The sequence below is a fragment of the Bos javanicus genome, unplaced genomic scaffold (assembly GCF_032452875.1).
Source record: "Bos javanicus breed banteng unplaced genomic scaffold, ARS-OSU_banteng_1.0 tig00001692_1, whole genome shotgun sequence".
In the NCBI taxonomy this organism is placed as follows: domain Eukaryota; kingdom Metazoa; phylum Chordata; class Mammalia; order Artiodactyla; family Bovidae; genus Bos; species Bos javanicus.
This window is the reverse complement of record NW_026893637.1, coordinates 405,175-423,715: the sequence shown is the minus strand read 5'-3', so window position 1 is coordinate 423,715 and position 18,541 is coordinate 405,175. Positions and strand designations below refer to the sequence as shown.

At 36.9% G+C, this 18,541-nt stretch overlaps 1 protein-coding gene and 1 long non-coding RNA gene across 2 annotated transcripts in view; both read right to left on the bottom strand.

Moving 5' to 3' along the window:
• Positions 1-18,541, bottom strand: part of LOC133243974 (liprin-alpha-1-like) — a 333,694-nt gene that overhangs the window by 145,425 nt on the left and 169,728 nt on the right. The gene's annotated exons all lie outside the window — the stretch shown is intronic.
• Positions 8,230-18,541, bottom strand: part of LOC133243975 (uncharacterized) — a 136,226-nt gene continuing 125,914 nt past the window's right edge. The window contains exons 3-5 of the long non-coding RNA XR_009735236.1: positions 16,898-17,010; positions 15,229-15,358; positions 8,230-8,946 (exon numbers count right to left, since the gene is read on the bottom strand). This is a non-coding gene — a long non-coding RNA (uncharacterized LOC133243975). The remainder of the gene's footprint in view (positions 8,947-15,228; positions 15,359-16,897; positions 17,011-18,541) is intronic.

Sequence of the window (18,541 nt, the reverse complement as noted above, 5' to 3'; positions counted from 1 at the left end):
GCTGATGGAATGAAGTCAGTAATTTCATTGCTATTGCCTAGTCAAGGCTGTGGTTTTTCCAGTGGTCATGTATGGATGTGAGAGTTGGGACTGTAAAGAAAGCTGAGCACCAAAGAATTGATGCTTTTGAACTGTGGTGTTGAAGAAGACTCTTGCGAGTCCCTTGGACTGCAAGTAGATTCAAACAGTCCATCCTAAAGGAGACTAGTCCTGGGTGTTCATTGGAAGGACTGATGCTGAGGCTGAAACTCCAGTACTTTGGCCACCTCATGCGAAGAGTTGACTCATTGGAAAAGATTCTGATGCTGGGAGGGATTGGGGGCTATTTTCACCTCTCTATTCTGTTTTCCATTATTATCAATTCAAAATTAATTTTATTGTTCCCGTAAATATTTTGTAAGCCACTTAAAATTGTTTTGGGGATAAAGATAGTTAATTTTAAAATGATGATCTTCCAGTGGTATTTCCAAATCATGTTTGTCTTTGATGTTATGCATATTTAGCCCTTTTACTATAAAACCTAATCAGTGAGTTGACCATTGGGTATTATGGGATACTATTTATTTTTTAAAAGTGTGTATTTCAATGTAATGTCTATAAAAGCAACAGTCATTTTTTAAATATATAATTTTTGTTTTTATTCATTTATTTATTTTAGTTTGGCCACAAGGCATGTGGGATCCTATTTCCCAGGCTAGGGATCAAATCTGGACCCTTGCAGTGGAATCAGGGAGTCTTAACCACTGGACCACCAGGGAAGTCCCAGTAGTCATAATTTTTATTCAGATTTTCCAACTTGGACAAAAGAGTCATTAAGCTGATCTTTCTGTCCAGGAACACCCAAGAGATAAGAAGTAGGTACATCTGGCACTTAGGTTTCAGCTAGGAGTTCTAACTAGAATGCTCACCCCTCACATACTTACTGCGTGTAAGAAACATCAGCCACAATTATCTCCGCGATCTTCCTAAATTACTCACATCCTTGATAATTGCTGTTGTTCTGCTGGTCCCATTTAATTCATTCATTCTTGTGGTTTTTTTGTGTGTGTATGTTTGTTTATGTGAATGTGAATATGTTGAGCTGAGGTTGTCCATCTTCATTAAGTACTTGTCCTTTGCTATAGCTAGATTTTAAGCTTCTTGTGATAGTCTATACATCTTTCTATGGAGTATATAGTATATTTTCTCACAAAAGCAATTTCTTAATTTATTGAATAAATTAAAATGAGTCAACTTGATTGTTTCTCTACAATAGACCCCAAGATGTAAGCGAGGCTTTCTACCCAAAATTCAGAACAACCTCCTATACCCTCTTGTTTTATTTACTTATTTAATTCAGTGTAGACTGTAGTACTTGGATACTGATTAAAATTGCTTGTTGAAAGAATCATCAGTCTTTTTAGACCAGTACAGTTCAAGTGCAGAGGGTGTGTGTGTCTAGAAATTATACTCTTTTCACCCATTCTTGTAGCAGTTGCAAATTACATCATTGTTTTCAGTATATCAAACATAACTTCCATGGTTATGTGCTAACTAATTTGAAAGTTCACAGAGATGAAGCCACTGCAAAGAAGAGACATGCCTATATCCATATTCTAACAGTTTTAAGTAAGGACGAGGGTCAACATTTCAGCTATGAAAGTGTAGACACACATATAGGGCAGAAGGAACAGTCCATCCAACACTTGAGCACCCTGGGGAATTCCTTTTCCCTAGGAAAAGGAAAGCTGAACATGAATCTACTATACCAGCTACAATATTTCAGGCTGCTTATATATATTTATATTTTACATATAATATATATTAAGGATCAGAAGGTATTTAAACTTAACTTATTATTATAGAATTCTCCCAATGAAAATGTGATTTTAAAAAATATAAAAATGCTTTGACTGAGTCTTTAAAATGATCAGAAACAGGGGTCTGATAGATGACATTATTAAGATATGATTTTATGTGTATAAGACTATGAAACAGTGCCTGTTTTTTTCATTACCTTATCCTTACACCTTTATCCATGTTTATTCACCTATTTAATTTAAATTAGAGTGTAATACGTGGATACTGATTAAAATTGCTTGTTGAATGAGCCATCAGTCTTTTCAGTCCATTATGCATCATGCCCTACATTTGATGAGTTAACCTCTGCCTTCAGAAACTACTGTCAGTTTTTTTTTTTTCTTTTATTGTATCTTCTTTTTATATAAGGTCTTCTCTCATTTTTTGGACTTCTGTCTAAATTATTCCTTTCTGTTCAAGTAGGATAGTACATTTGAATATCCCTAGGTCAAGAAGATCCCCTGGAGAAGGGAATAGCTACCCACTCCAGTATTCTTGCCTGGACAATTCCATGAACAGAGGAGCCTGGTGGGTTACAGTCTATGGGGTCACAAAGAGTCAGACATCCCTGAGCTACTAACACTTTCATTTTTTCACACAGGGTAGTACATTTGAAAGTCATATGGAAACTCAGGTTCAAAAAGTAGCCAGAATAAGTCAAAAAACAGAACTTGCAATAAAAAATACAGTGTTCTTAATTTACTGAAATATTTTTTTATTCTTAACTTTGCTCTTCTTTGTCAAATGGAGCAAGATTTTATGAATCTTAAGCGGAATTATCAATGTAAAATCATATTTAAAGTAAGAAATGTTAAAGCTATTCAAATCCTATCCAAGTTACACTTAGTTTATAAACTCAATCTCATCAAAATTTTTCTTCTCAAATCTTCCAATGTCGCTGCTGGTTTCCAACTTCTGGAAACCTTTAGATAGCATGACTACTACACTCAGAAAGAAGAGCCACTAAATTGTTCAGTTTATGTAGTCACTTTTGTTTTTATCCAAATAACTCATGTTTGCTTTTCTGGTCTTTCCACTATGTGAGGATTATAATAAGCATGTACATTATCTATCATTAAAATGTACATGGTGCTATTGAAAGCAAGTTTGTAAAATCAAATTGAAGATAGGAAATAGAAGTCTAAAACTGGTGACTCCAGAAGTCTAATTCCTTGTGTGCTGCAGTCCATGGGGTCACAAAGCGTCGGTTACAACTGACCAACTGAACTGAATGGAACTGAATTCCTATTTGAAGCTTCTAAAGATTAAAATTAAAGCATACCAAAATCTCTTTCATGTTGTCAGATTCAGTTACCATAAAAGTTATTTTTAACAAACAGGATTTGATGTAAACAGGGTGAAAAATCCTTTTAATAAAGTTCATTTACTATCTTATTCCTTAGTTATATACAATTAATTTTAATGAGATATCACCAGATTTAATACATGCAAACTTCTTAAATACATACTTAACACATAGCATCACTTAATAAAAGTTGGCATTTAAATTATTATGATAGTGATGCAGAAGTTGGTAAACTTTGGTATACTGGCCCACAATATTATAAAGTACTTTTGTAATTTTTTATTTGATAATATAATGATGTGGGTCAGAAAAGTAAAAAGGCTATCTGAATCAGAGTTTTGAAATTAAACAACAATAACAAAAGTTTCCTTCCTAAATTTTCTGAAATGAGTGTTTTTTGCCTGATGTTACATATAAACAGGTACATTTAAAACTAAATTCAACACTGGACCAAAATGAGGCATGCTCACCTGTTTAGATTCAAGTTAAATATAATGCTTACCTTTATTAATTGAGTTTTTGAGTTAAAAGCTGATAGAAACTATGAAAGGTTTATATATATATATATATATATTGTTTTTGTTTTTTTTTTGGCAGTTAGGTAATTCGTGATACCAAGAATTTGATACCAGGTTTAACTGCCCTCTAAAATATCTTCTATCTTCATAACAATTAGGGCTCTTTAAATACGAATTATTCTTACCCTCGGGATCAGCTTCTTCCCCAGGTCACTTTCTAATTGAGCTAAGCCTTTCTGCCTGCCACTCAAGAAGTTTGGTGCAACAAGTAAAACCAGACCTGTCTACACCACATGTTCTCTACATTCTTTATATCTCTTGCTGATTTTTGTAATTACTAAGAAATATAAACATTGCAAAACAATAATTCATGATGCTATATTATTTTTATAAAATAAAGATTGTCTAAAAAGATGTTAATATACACTGTCTTACAGGGAATTTTGTTTTTCTGACAGTAAGTGTTCTACAGTAAGAAATCCAGGACTGTCAGGGCAGCTGTGTCATCTTCAATACAGATCTTCCATCTCTACGTCCACATGAGTCAGATAGTCCTCACCACTTCCCAGACTACAGGGGGATACAGAGGAACGCTCACTCACTCCTTTTCAGATGTACAAACTGGAAACAGAATACTGAATTTCCAGGCATGACCCCTCATGTCAACATTAGTTACAATATCAGGCTAAACTGGAAGAGAGGACAGAAATATTTCTAGCTGTGCTGCCGTGTGTCCAGCCAAGACTCCTATTTCTATCAACTGCCCTCAGTTGTCACAGACTAAAGCTCTAAGAAGTTACTGTATTCTCTCCCCAGGTAAGCATGCCCTTAAGTTAATTGTGGCAACTCTTGGTACAGTGATTATAAAGTAATAGAACTGTATTTTTTGTAGCACACCCTACAAACACACATAGACGCCAACTCACAAAATGCAATGGAGAAGAATATTAGATTTAACTAAGGCAATGGCACCCCACTCCAGTACTCTTGTCTGGAAAATCCCATGGTCAGAGGAGCCTGGAAGGCTGCAGTCCATGGGGTCGCTGAGGGTTGGACACGACTGAGCGACTTCACTTTCACTTTTCACTTTCATGCATTGGAGAAGGAAATGGCAACCCACTCTAGTGTGCTTGCCTGGAGAATCCCAGGAATGGGGGAGCCTGGTGGGCTGCCATCCATGGGGTCGCACAGAGTTGGACATGACTGAAGCGACTTAGCAGCAGCAGCAGCAGCATACAGAGTAGGAATAGATTTATACTCTTATGAAGATTAATACTTAAAGAGATAATTTAGAAATTTGATGCCCTGCATTGAAAGCTGTTCAAAAGTTATATATATACACACCGATTTTGAATTATACCATTTTGTAATTTGTTTTATTTAACTCTAACAATTGAAATACATGTTTAGCATAATCTCATTTTTGTTTTCATTCGCATTTTGATAATGACTAATGACAGTGACTATCCTTTATGTGATCACTTGACTTCTGCTTATCTCCTTTAGTAAAGAATCTATTTAAGAGTTTCTATATTTAGTGAACATTTAGGTTACTTCCATGTCCCAGCTGTTGTAAATAGTGCTGCAGGTCCATGTGTCTTTTTGAATTGTGGTTTTCTCAGGTATATGCCCAGTAGTGGAATTCTTGAGTCAATGGCAGTTCTACTCTTTTAGTTTCTTAAGGAACCTCCATACCTGTCTGCACAGTGGCTATATCAATTTAAGTTCCCACCAACAGTGCAAGAGGGTTCCCTTTTCTCCGTACCTTCTCTAGCGTTTCTTGTTTGTAGATTTTTGATGATGGCCAGAGAGCTAGTGGGAGCCTGCTGTAAAGCACAGGGAGCTCAACTCAGTGCTCTGCGGTGACCTAGATGATGGGATGTCAGGAGTCGGAGGGAGGGGAAGTATGCAAACATATAGCTAACTCACCTCACTATACAGTAGAAACTAGCACAGTTCTGAATAACAGTGATACTCCAATGAAGGAAAAAAGAAAAACCTTGTACATTGATGTTAGATTGCTTCTTTTCTTCCTGTTGCTTTTGAGACTTCTTTGCATAATCTTTCTATATATTTCTTATTTGAAAGTCACACATTTGGTAAAGAATCTGCCTGCAATGCAGGAGACCTCATTTGATTCCTGGGTTGGGAAGATTCGCGGGAGAAGGGATAGGCAACCCACTCCAATATTCTTGGGCTTCCCTTGTGACTCAGCTGGTAAAGAATCTCCCTGAAATGAGGGAGACCTGGGTTCGATCCCTGGGTTGGGAAGATCCTCTGGAGAAGGGCAAGGTTACCCACTCCAGTATTCTGGCCTGGAGAATTCCATGGACTGTAGAGTCCACGGGGTCACAAAGAGTCAGACACAACTGAGAGACTTTCACTTTCATTTTATATTTGTGAAGACAATTAGGACAACTGACTCCTCCTTTAGAGACCTTTCAAAAACATTTTGCTGACTTTATCTTAATGATAAAATTTTAGATGTAGGAGTTTATTAGGACTGTATGAATATTCAAAACAAAAATAGATTGAAAACAGACCAGTGCAGATACAGGTATTATTAACAATGTCTCTTGAAATCATTTTTATCTTTGGGCTACTATTTCAAGTAATGATGAAGGGGTCATACTTGTCATGAACCAAGTTATAAGAAAAGTTCAAGGCCTGCAGGTTTAACAATGCTTTTACATGTCAGAATTATACAACAACAAAATTGATTATAAAATGAAATATTATTTAAAATGTAAGGGATTTGTCTAACAACTGCTTTCAGATCATCAAATTCCTAGCTGTGGAATATCATAATTATGAAAGCCACACTTACAGAAGCATGCAATTCTTTTCTGTGAAATATCAAGAGATCATTCCAGGGCCTTTCTTACTATTCTTCCCATTGACATTGTGGATACATTAAATTCTTGCAAAATGCTTATGAAATGTGTCTATATTCACAGCTATCTACATCCACAGAAGTTCAGAAATCGGATGAAGTTGGGTTGAACGCATGCACAGAAAAGAAAAGCACACTTCCCTTGGAACATCCAAAATGTCAGTCATAACACACACATTAAAAGTATTAAAAACTGATATTATTTAGCTGCTAAAAAGAATGAAGTGATGTAATTTGAAGCAACATGGATGGAATTAGAGATTGTCATACTGAGTGAAGTCAGACATAGAGAAATATCGCATGATATCATTTACATGCAGAAATTTAAAAAGAAAAGATGTGACGAACACACTGCTATACTTAAAATGGATGTTGAATGAAGACCCACCTACTGCACAGGGAGTGCTGCTCAATATTATGTAACAATGTAAAAGGGGAGAGAGTTTGAAACAGAAAAGGTACATGTATATGTATAATTGAATCACTTGCTATACACATGACATTTGGTGAATTTAGGGAACAGCACTATTTCCATGACGTTGTGATTCCTGCTTTCCTAAATTTCAGAAACAAAACTGATATCATCATCTCTATCATCACTATTATAATCCTCATCCTAGATTACATTACAGACTATATATAAAAGTATATAAACATACTAAACATTTAATTAGAAAATATATATGCATATAGACACTATGAATAAAATGCATAAATAACTAAACCTCGTACTGCCTACATATTAAAGGAAGCAAATAGACTTGAGACATGAACTATAACTAGCTTCACCATGGGAGCTAACATTGCCTTAACACATGTGGGCAATTATAACTAAAACAACAAAAGAGCATACTGTCCAAAGCACTGCCAGCAGACGTAATCTCTAAATGAGCTGTTGAGTGTGTGTACGTGTGCGCTCAGTCGTATTTGACTCTTTGGGGCCGCTGGACTGTAGCCCACCAGGCTCCTCTATTCATGGAATTTCACAGGCAAGTAGACTGGAGTGAGTTGCCGTTTCCTGTTCCAGGGGATCTTCCTGACCCAGGGATCGAACTAGAGTCTCTTGCATCTCCTGCATTGGCAGGCAGATTCTTTACCACCGTGCCATCTGAATGGAATTGGGAGGATACCTGTTAATGATTCTATTGACAGATGCTCATTTTCCTTGTGAATGTGAGTTCAAAGGTTTAAAAATTATATCACTTATAGAAGGTTAAAACTATGGAGGATTAGACAAGGCACACTAATGTAAACGCAATTGTGGAAACTTTGTGCCATTCTGAAAAGAACTAACATTTTCTTTACATTAAAAATGCATATATTTTATTTTTAAATTATGAATTAGCATTGGGGTAGTTTGGAAGGCAGTGATGAAATAATTCAAAGCAGATTATTTTGGGGTCAAAATTGCTACATATAATATAGAAATATGTACAAAGTAAAAGTGTTGAGACAAACAGGGAGATTCTTCTATAACATGCAGTTAGGAAAAGTACTCAGTACATGAAAGATTTTCTTTTGCTATGATGATTGAAGTAATTGCTCATGAGGGTACAGTGGGCTAAATAAACATACTCCTAGTGTTTATTGATTTTATTGGTTCAGTGATTCAGAAAGCAATTTTAAAGGTTAAAAAAAAGCAGAAGTTTAAAACAATTATTGTCGATGTGAAGTGAATTAAATGTGAATTATAAAATTAAAGTGGAATTATTGTTATAGTGGTGCTTATATAATCTGATAATTCAAAGAACAAGAGGATCAACTTAAAATTTTAAAAATTGAACAAGACAACTTAAACATAATTCAAGAGGATGGTACCAGTTCTAAACCACAATATTTTCTTTTCCTCCTAGTAGTCTTGTTTTATACCAATTGGTCTTATAAATGAAAGGATTCTCTAGTGAGAATCATTCTGATAGGTCAATTTGGTGATAACTGTGATGGAAACGGAAATATTTAAAGGGAGAAACAAGTGCCCCCTTCCTTCCAGAAAACTACCAAACCAACTGCTCTAAGGGAAGTAGAGGAAACACATAAGCTGTATAGATCCAAAACATAATTTACAATGAGGTGAATTCAAGCACATGACAGATGAACAAATTAGCCTGCAAAAATTGGTTGACTTACTTTTCTACAAGATCCTGTCTCGCCCTTTCTTCAATCTCCCATTTATACTGCTCTACTTCACTGTGTTCTATCATATTCATTTCTATATGACTTCTGAGGTTCACTACTTCTTGCTCCAACTTCTTTTTATTCTTCTCTAGTTTTTCACATTTCTTTTGCATTCCTTTCATAGATAATAACTCCTCTAGAAGAACTTGATTTTTTGCATCCAGGTGCAGACCTTTTGAAGATGCAGTTTCCAGCTCTGCTGTAAGATCATCAATCTGCAAGAATAAAACAATACTGTTTGGTAATGAGGCAAGTGCACTGAGCACAGCCTAACTCAAACCCAGGATCAAATAGATATGATGGTATTTGTATTGTAGAATGTAGAACCAGGGATTACTCAGAGAATCAAGAAAGAAGTTCAAACCACCAAGAATCACAAAATATATTCTTCACTGTCATCATCTTTGTCACACATTTGCACTTGATTTTACATTCTTTTCTATTTTTTCTCCATAAAATGACTACAAGTCACCTCTTAGTAGAATGTCTCTTACTCCTTCCCCCCATCTTAATGCCCCATGTTTTAAAGAAATTTGAGGGATACTGTATTGAGTTATCTAGGGCTGAGTTAATAAACGCTTCCCAAAAGAAGATTGTGAAAATAAGACTCTCATTAATAAATCTTATAAATATGGATTCTAATCCCATGTATTTTTCTGAACTATGAATCAGATCAAATCAGATCAGATCAGTCGCTCAGTCGTGTCCGACTTTTTGTGACCCCAAGAATCACAGCACGGAAGGCCTCCCTGTCCATCACCAACTCCCGGAGTTCACTCAGACTCACGTCCATTGAGCCAGTGATGCCATCCAGCCATCTCATCCTCTGTCGTCCCCTTCTCCTCTTGCCCCCAACCCCTCCCAGCATTAGAGTCTTTTCCAATGAGTCAACTCTTCACATGAGGTGGTCAAAGTACTGGAGTTTCAGCTTTAGCATCATTCCTTCCAAAGAAATCCCAGGGCTGATCTCCTTCAGAATGGGCTGGTTGGATCTCCTTGCAGTCCAAGGGACTCTCAAGAGTCTTCTCCAACACCACAGTTCAAAAGCATCAATTCTTTGGCACTCAGCCTTCTTCAGAGTCCAACTCTCACATCCATACATGACCACAGGAAGGGTGGCCGAGAGGAGATACCCAGCGTCCGAGGTCAGGGCAGCGACGAGTGAAATTACCCCACGTCAGAGGTCAGGGGCGGCAGCTGGGAGGAGATACCCCATGCCCTTAGGCCCGAGGCCAGGGGCCGCGGCAGGGAAGAGCAACCCCACACCGTGGTTGCGCGGGCACAGGAGGGCCTAGAGGAGCTATCCCACATTGAAGGTCAGGAAGGGCGGCGGTGAGGAGATACCCCTTGTCCAAGGTAAGGAGTATTGACTGCGCTTTGCTGGAGCAGCTGTGAAGAGATACCCCACGCCCAAGGTAAGAGAAACCCAAGTAAAATGGTGGTGTTGCAAGAGGGCATCAGAGGGCAGACACACTGAAACCATACTCACAGAAAACTAGTCAATCTAATCACACTAGGACCACAGCCTTGTCTAACTCAATGAACTATGAATAGTTTTTGCTAATTTGAGCGGCATTCCAAAGAAAAATAATTCAAAAGGTTAAAGAAATCCCATCTCCTAATAGCTTAGTGAGATGATCCACACATTTTTCTGAACAACAATAACAACAAAAAATGCCTCATTTTTGTAACCATTTGTTACTTTTAACAGAACAGAACATACCAAACAAAACAACAAACAAAATTTGCGGGAATTTCAGTAACACCGAGTTGCAAAGAACTTTCCTTTAGACAGAATGATTACTTGATAAGTCGAAGTGAGTGGATGTGGTGGTATTGAAACTGTCTACAAATTCTTTGACACATTTCTCTGAAATGTCCTCCCCTTAAATATATGCTGGCCTCAGTAACTGATTTCTACTGGACGGAGAAACTGACTTTTGCTCTGTGCGAAAGCCCACATTTAGCATCAGTCACTATGCTGCGAAGAAGCCCAGACCACACACTGAACACCTTGTCAGTGCCCCCACTGACCGCCCCCAACTAATGCCCCATCCAAAAGCTATCTCCAACTGCCAGACATGTGCATGAACTAATCTTCAGATGACTCTGGTCCCCACCTTCACAATATCCCAGCTGATGCTGACTGGAAAAGAAACGTGCTGGCCTCATTCACTGAGCCTTGCCCCAACACAAATGTTTGAACAAAGTAAATGCTGTTTTGAGCCACTAGGCTTTGACATGGTTTATTATACAATTCGCTGGCAATAAATACCTGGCACAGATACTGATATTAAAAATGCCATTAAAAAAGAACTAAAAGATGTGAGAATGCCTTTCAACCTGGAGGTAGGTGAGATCTGAATGGATGCAGAGAGAGAAATTAAAACCCAAAGGGCTTCATGACATTGTAAATTGAATCCTGATGGCCCTTAAAGAGGCTGTTGGTGACAGCATCTAGGCAAGAGAAGAAAACAACACTGAAACACAGAGGAAAGGAGACTCTTGTTATGAATCAGCTGAAAGTAACATCAATGAGAGTGATAAGCTATCAAAAAAAGGGGGGCTATTAAATGTAAAGGAACAAGGCTCAATTATGTTTGGGTTCAATATCTGTTATCTCCTTTACAGCATCTCCACATGTCCAGTGGTCACATGATGCTAAAAGAAAGAAACAGCTTCTGGGCTAAGATCAAATCTACGGTGCTGCCAGGAAAACATGGTCTAAAGGTGAAGCCTGTAAAACCCTTCATTAAGACCCTGGAAAGACTTAAGGTGGTGCCTCAAATTCCTTTAAAGATCTTAAAGGCATACAAATTTAAAAGGCATCATCCTACAAAGCTTCACAAGAAGCCCAAGGTGCAGAGCTTCTCTTAAAAATTTAAAAGATTTGTGAGGGTAGCCTCTCCAATGACATGAACCCCAATCCAATTTTCAGGACAGTAAAAGCTTTAAAGAGAACCTTGGCAGCAAAAAAACAAAACAAAACAAAACAAAAACAAAACAAAAACAAAACAAAACAAAACACTGCTTGGCCTAACAGAGACCAAGGAATACAAATGAGAATAGCCCTTTGGGATTTTCTTAGAAGTTCAATAAAGAGGAAGCTGGCTTAAGAAACATGACTCAGCTATAGACAGAGGTCATTTCTTATGAAAAGGACAGCACACAGAGCTCAGAGGGTAGAACAAAGGAGAAGCACTCCTATGGGCAGAACCAAGTCCTCATCAAAGAGCTGGCAGCACCAAACTGGACCTCAGAACTGCTATGGACTATGGTGCCTCCCGTTTCCCATTTCTGAACGGGAGAGTCTAGTCATTCAGCAGAATGGTGGGGGTGTGGGTGGCAGATAACTTGTCCCTTTAGTTATCGAGTCTTAGTACTGAGAGGGTTGTGCTCACAGGGTCACACTCTAGAAATCACACCAAGAACCCTCATCTGCTTGTGCCACCTGTACCTGATGAAGACAGTAAGACCCGTACTTGAGCCTGGGCCTGACACTGTTAACAACTGAGACTTGTGAGGGAACGGGTAGGGCAAAGGGTATTTTTAATTGGGAGGATATAAAAAATTGTGGCCAGTGAGTAACTGTGCTAGTTTTTAAATGTACCCATTCGTTTTAAAAACTTTATTCTGTAAAAAATGGTAGAATATAGGCCAAGTATAAGTGACTTGCTCCTATTGAACAGAAGATGAAAATGATGCTGTGTGAACTGCAAAGCGACAGCCGTCCTGGCCACCTTTTCCTAAGTGTAGATTTTGAATGAAACCAATGTTGTTTATTGAAGCCACTAAACTTAAAGCTGATTAGGAAAAAAAAAGAAAAGAAAAATGGATTTTTGAAAAAGAGAAAATAAAGAAACATAAATGCAGGTAGGAACTAGTCTCCTACAAACTGGAATATAATAAAAGGTGAGATTTTTAATGACAATGTTAATGAGGAGAAGCATATAACTAGAAGGAAGACTTAAGAACTATTCATGAAGAAGTTTTTTCGGGTTCCCTTCAATTACAATTTCTTACAAATAGGCAGGTGTGACTCCTTAGAATTTATGCTCAAGTTTGAAAGCAATGGAGACTAGTAAGCAATGAGACATATGATTTGTACTATAAGAAATAACTAGAAATAGTTTAATTACCAAAATCAGACTTTTGACCTCATCTCAATTTAGTAAAATTTTAAAAGAGATGGGTAGCTTTGACTAGTTACTAATCTAGAACTCAATCTTCATTGTCCTCTCCTCAGAGAGAGAAATAAAACACCATGAGATGCCACTTCATACTTGCTAGGATGGCTATACTCACAGAGACAGGTAATGACTAGTGTTGACAGGAATGTATAGAAATAGGAACGTTTTACATACTTTGGATAAAAATATAAAATGATGCAGCCATGCTGGAAAACAGTATGGCAGGCCCTCAAAAGGTTAAACAGAGTTGCTGTGTACACAGGCTAGTAAAGTAATGCTCAAAATTCTCCAAGCCAGGCTTCAGCAATATGTGAACCATGAAATTCCTGATGTTCAAGCTGGTTTTAGAAAATGCAGAGGAACCAGAGATCAAATTGCCAATATCTGCTGGATCATGGAAAAAGCAAGAGAGTTCCAGAAAAACATCTATTTTTGCTTTATTGACTATGCAAAAGCCTTTGACTGTGTGGATCACAATAAACTGTGGAAAATTCTGAAAGAGATGGGAATACCAAACCACCTGATCTGCCTCTTGAGAAATTTGTATGCAGGTCAGGAAGCAACAGTTAGAACTGGACATGGAACAACAGACTGGTTCCAAATAGGAAAAGGAGTACGTCAAGGCTGTATATTGTCATCCTGTTTATTTAACTTATATGCAGAGTGCATCATGAGAAAAGCTGGACTGGAAGAAACACAAGCTGGAATCAAGATTGCCGGGAGAAATATCAATAACCTCAGATATGCAGATGACTCCACCTTTATGGCAGAAAGTGAAGAGGAACTAAAAAGCCTCTTGATGAAAGTGAAAGTGGAGAGTGAAAAAGTTGGCTTAAAGCTCAGCATTCAGAAAACGAAGATCATGGCATCCAGTCCCATCACTTCACGGGAAATAGATGGGGAAACAGTGGAAACACTGTCAGACTTTATTTTTCTGGGCTCCAAAATCACTGCATATGGTGACTGCAGCCATGAAATTAAAAGACGCTTACTCCTTGGAAGGAAAGTTATGACCAACCTAGATAGCATATTCAAAAGCAGAGACATCACTTTTGCAACCAAGGTTCGTCTAGTCAAGGCTATGGTTTTTCCTGTGGTCATGTATGGATGTGAGAGTTGGACTGTGAAGAAGGTTGAGCGCTGAAGAATTGATGCTTTTGAACTGTGGTGTTGGAGAAGACTCTTGAAAGTCCCTTGGACTGCAAGGAGATCCAACCAGTCCATTCTGAAGGAGATCAGCCCTGGGATTTCTTTGGAAGGAATGATGCTAAAGCTGAAACTCCAGTACTTTGACCACCTCATGTGAAGAGTTGACTCATTGGAAAAGACTCTAATGCTGGGAGGGATTGGGGGCAGGAGGAGAAGGGGATGGTAGAGGATGAGATGGCTGGATGGCATCACTGACTCAATGGACGTGAGTCTGAGTGAACTCTGGGAGCTGGTGATAGACAGGGAGGCCTGGTGTGCTGCGATTCATGGGGTCACAAAAAGTCGGACACGACTGAGCGACTGATCTGATCTGACACCAATTCTATTCATAACTGTTTTCCCAAAAGAAATGAAAAAATATGTTCACACCAAAACTTAGACATAAATGTGCACAGCAACATTACTGGCATTAGCCAAAAAGTAGAAACATTCCCAAAGGTCCATCAGATGATGAATGAATAAATTGAATGTGGTACATCCATACAATAGAATATTACTGAGCAATAAAATCAAGGAAATACTGATACATGTTAGATGTACCTTGAAAATTTTATGCTAAATGAAAGAAGGCAGTCACAAAGGATCCCATATTATGTGATTCCACTGACACAAAATGTCCAGAAAAGGGACATCTACAGAGTCAGGGAGTAGAGTCATGGTTTCCTCAGGCTGGGAAGATCAGGAAAGGAAAACTGGCACAGGGTTATTTCTTTGGAGGATGGTGAAAATGTTCTAATGTGGTAATGTCTGTATAACTCTTTAAACACAATAAAGTTACTGAACTGTAGAGTTTAAATGAATGAACTGCATGGTATGTTCATTAGATTTCAACAAACCTGTCACCAAAAACAATGGATACTTTGGGGGTCATTAATGCTGTGCTGCTTAGCTTCAGATCACCAGCCAGGGTTCAAGACAGAGAGAGTCAAAAGTGTGCCCTTTTTATCTCAAAATGATATAGGGAAAATCTGTCTTTTTCACTGGTGTCCAACCTAAAAAAATAATAGACAAATCTGTGTTTCACTGCGGAAAGCATGGAATGATTTATATTTCCCCAAATTAAGTGATTTGGGGGTTCTAAAACTGATTAAAAATTACCTTCTGTTTTAGCATATTAATTTGAATATCCATTTCAGTTTGACTGGTTTTTAAATCTCCATGGAAACTACGCTCTCCATTTTCATATTCATTTAACTTCCTTCTTGTCATTTTTAAGAGTTTCTTAAATCTGTAGAAATGTATAGAATGAGTAAATTCTTTAAGAGCAGATATCTAATAATTAAACAGATATATGTTCTATCAGATAAAGCAAACAAAATATAAATTATAATCCTTTCTCATTGTTCAAGTTTATATTCCTTGAAAGCATAATAACTAAATTCTAATCTTAGATAAATATTATGAAGAAAAATTTTACATTTAAATATACTGTGTGTGATATATGTAATATATGAGTTCTTATAAATAAGTTAACATCAATTTTTAGCATACTAGTGTGAAATATTAATGTATTATTAAATGTTAGTTATAAACCAGAGATCAGTATTCAAACTAAAGATGAAGAGATATTATATATGAATGTTTCTTCAAAAAACACAAGACACATTTTTTCCTACTGACCACAGCCTCTACTAAAAGAAAAGAAAGTAGATACAAAAAGCCAACAAGATTCTTACCCAAAATTGAAAAAAAAAGAAAAATCTTTGGAGCCTGAGTTAAATGGGAAATAACCCAGGCTGAGAGTTTCAGAAGAAAGGAAATGAGAAGAGAGAGCAAGGGTACCAGTCTCTTCAAGACTGTTTTAAGAGGTGTAGAAATCTTGCCCAGCACATTGTTAACAAAATGCAAAGCAATGTAGAGAAAATTAAAAGAGAAAAATATTAATGGGAATCAGAGAAGAACCCTTTGTATCCCTCAGCATCCACAGAGGACTGGTTAAAAAAAAACCCCAACACTCTGTAGATACAAAATCCACGGATACTCAAGTTTCCCTAAGCACATCTTCCCTATACTTTCAGTCATCCCTAGATCATTTACATTATCTAATACAATGTAAATGCTTTGTAAATAGTTATAAATACAGTATAAACACTATGGAAATAGTTGCCAGCTTGAGACCAATCCAAGTTTTGCTTTTTGGAACTTTCTCAAATTTTTTTCCCCTGAATACTATTGATCTTGGGTTGGCTGAATCTGTAGATGATGAGAGTTAACTGCACTCAGAAAAAAAAAAAAAAAAAACCGAAGCAGTTTTTTATCTTACTGATCAAAACATGGTCACTAATATTATTATTCTTTAAGTTACACATAGATTTTTGTATGTACATTTTATCTAAAATTTGGGGGCAAAAAGAAAATATAAGCCAAATCAAGATACTTTTTAATGTTGTCCAACAATAACACAGGTAGGTTTTTAGATAATAAATTACTTGAATGATTACGGGAAGGAACACAATTAAAAGAAGGCAGAATTACCAAAAAAACCAAAGATACTTTGCAGAAGTAAAAATTCAGCATAATGAGGAAGAGAGTGACATTAATATATGCAGAGTCATGGTTGTTACTGTTTTAGAAATCATTACAGATAAGTATAACACTGCTTCAGTCAAAAACATTTCATATTGCACTGACTTTCCACAGTAAACCTTGAAATAGGATAGTGTGTTTAATTATGAAAATACACATAAAAATGAATCTGTATCTAAGGTTTTAAATAAAATTATATTTTTATTAATAGTTGAGATTATCAGAAATATTAAAATCTTACCCAGTAATCTCTTTTTCTAACTCACTGTTTTTCTTCTTTTCTTGGTCCAAGCTATTTTCCAGCGATTGTTTTAATTCAATGTATTTCTTTAATTGTTCCTTTTCATCCTCAGACTTAGAAAAAAAACAAGTTTAGAAAATTATTTTTAAACACCTAGAGAGACTTATTCTTTCTTAATAATATTATTTCTCATGAGTTCACAAGTTAATATGAATTTATAGTAAACACAGTTTTTAAACCTGATTGATGCCAATAACAGATTTCAAATTGATGACTTTTCTTAAACAACTTAAAACGATTTTTCATTTCATAATTTTTCTGGAATTTAAATTGCCAACATTTATTTGTTAAAAATAGAGACTTTTACACATAAAATACTAAATGTTAATGAAAGTTTTTATAAACACTGCCTATATTTACATTTTACTTCCTAGAGATGCTCTAAAATCATTTTCATCAATGGTTCGAGATATTTCAGGTTTTGTTAAGTCACACCTTACTAAAATAATCTTTGAAAAATTCCCATGCAACCCCCATCCCTTAAAAAAATTCCAACAAATGAAAAATACAGTCGTCCAGAAAAATGGTTCTATGCAGACATAGTGTTCATTCTTAATGAAGAGAACAAACTACAATATTTAAAATAATTCATTCTCAAAAATCTCACAGAAAGATCTGGATTACAAAAGGAACTCAAAATTCTCAATCAAATCATTACTCAAATTTCTGGACTCAAATAGATGTTTGGGTACCAATGTTCAAAGCAACATTATTAACAATAGTCAGAAGGTGGAATTTCATTGACAGATGAATGAATAAAATGTGGTCTATATAAAATATTGCTTTTGGATTGTCACAATTTTTAAAATTAAATTCTTACTATAAAAATCATGAATTTTATGAATTCAGTCGACTTCTATAGAGGAATCATAGTACTAGTAGCAAGCAGAATCAATAAAAATACAATAGGTTAATCAATGAGACTTTTCATATTGTCCAAAATATTCCTATATATTACTAGTAAAAAAATCAAAATCCTTTCTCAGTATGACAGAAATTAAGAGACAAAGACACCGATTTCCCCATCTACTCGAGATAAGGCCTGATGCCCAGTACAGACTCCAAAGTAACACTGAGAATAAAGTCACAACACGAAGGGCCACTGACACCCTGGTTGTGTCCTCCAGAAAAAGATGCAGGTTCCAAATCCAACTGGGCAAGAGGCCTGACACCTCATGCACAACTCAAGAGGCAAGCCGAGTTCAGTGCCTCAACACAAGACGAGGCCTGCTTCCCCTGTTCAAACTCCACAGAGACCTCGAGATGGATGTCAGAAATGGAGAAGAACCCTGAGGTTCCCGCCTTAAGTCGAGATGAGGCCCTATTCATCCCTGCAGCGACGTGAGAGGAATCCCAAGGTGCCCCTCACAACTCGAAATCAGATCTGACTTCCCTGAGAAAACTCGAGCGGGTCCCCCAAGTCCCCACACAACTCGAGAGGAACCCTAAGCTTCCCACCACAATTCCACAAAAACCATGAAATTCTCCCATCCACACGAAATGAGGCCCTTTTATGCTGCAGTGTTTCCCAAGAAATCTCACGTTCCCTCTTGGAACTGGAAAGGGAACTTGACACCCTTTATG